Source organism: Poecilia formosa, unplaced genomic scaffold, assembly GCF_000485575.1.
Source record: "Poecilia formosa unplaced genomic scaffold, Poecilia_formosa-5.1.2 Scaffold560, whole genome shotgun sequence".
Classification (NCBI taxonomy): Eukaryota; Metazoa; Chordata; class Actinopteri; order Cyprinodontiformes; family Poeciliidae; genus Poecilia; species Poecilia formosa.
Window position 1 is genome coordinate 97779 of NW_006800499.1, and position 1148 is coordinate 98926.

Here is a 1148-nt window from a genome sequence, read left to right on the forward strand (position 1 = left end):
TCCCAGACAGAAGTCTCCTACCAATTGCCTCAATGCCATCTGCCAAATGCCCGGGTCCGGATGGTTCCCCTCAATGCCATCTGCCAAATGCCCGGGTCCGGATGGTTCCCCTCAGAATTTTTCAAACGATTCCCAGACCTGCTCCACCTTCTGATGGTTTTAAACAAGGATCCCTTCCTCAGTCATTTTACGAAGCTCGTATCACTTATTCCAAAGAAGGGCAAAGATCCAGTGGGGTCATACAGACCCATCTCTCTCCTAAATACAGATGTCAACATTTTATCCAAAATTCTTGACTTGAAACTGTTTTACCATCGGTTATTTCAAAAGCCCAAACAGGTTCCATTAAAGGTCGCCACTCATATTTTAATGTTAGAAAGCTGCTTAACATTGTTTACTCCAGTGCCACAGATTCAGCTGAGTGCGTCTCTTTGGACGCTGAAAAAGCCTTTGACCGGTTTGAGTTTGACTTTCTTTTTGCAGTCCTTAGTAGATTTGGCTTTGGAGGAAACTTCATTTCATGGATTAAATTATTATACCAGCAACCATCTGCCACGGTTCGTACCAATTTTCAGACCTCAAAACCATTTAAACTACAAAGAGGCATCCATCAGGGCTGTCCTCTTGGCCCCCTGCTGTTGGATCTGGCCATAGAGCCATCAAACCCAAGACCAGTAAAGAGATATCCGGCATTTGGAGGAATGACATGGAACATAAAGTGTCGCTTTATGCAGATGACCTTTTACTCTTTATTTCCAAACCATCAGCCTCACTGCCTTTTGCTCTCGACATATTTAGCCAATTCGGTCAGATTTCTGGGTATAAGTTGAACCTTACCAAAAGTTAGCTTTTCCCCATAGGCAATAAAGCTAATTTGTCAGATTTTGCTCATTTTTTGGATATTTGCAAGCCAGAAACTTTCTTCAGTCTCACCTCTCAGGCTCAGTTTCTCTGCCAGAGCATTCACTGTTAGAAACCATCCTGTTATTGGACCCGACTCATAAAGGGCTGGTTTAGTGGCTTTATGATAAAATGCTGACTATGAAAGAGACGTCCTCACCTAAACTTAAAACTTCCTGGGAAGAGGACTTGAATATGGCTATACTGGATGAGACATGGGCCTCTATACTCAACCTGGTGAATACAAC

The 1148-nt window shown here is 43.1% G+C and overlaps 1 protein-coding gene across 1 annotated transcript in view; it reads right to left on the reverse strand.

The window, feature by feature from the left end:
- Positions 1 to 1148, reverse strand: part of LOC103129621 (uncharacterized) — a 20185-nt gene that overhangs the window by 11386 nt on the left and 7651 nt on the right. The gene's annotated exons all lie outside the window — the stretch shown is intronic.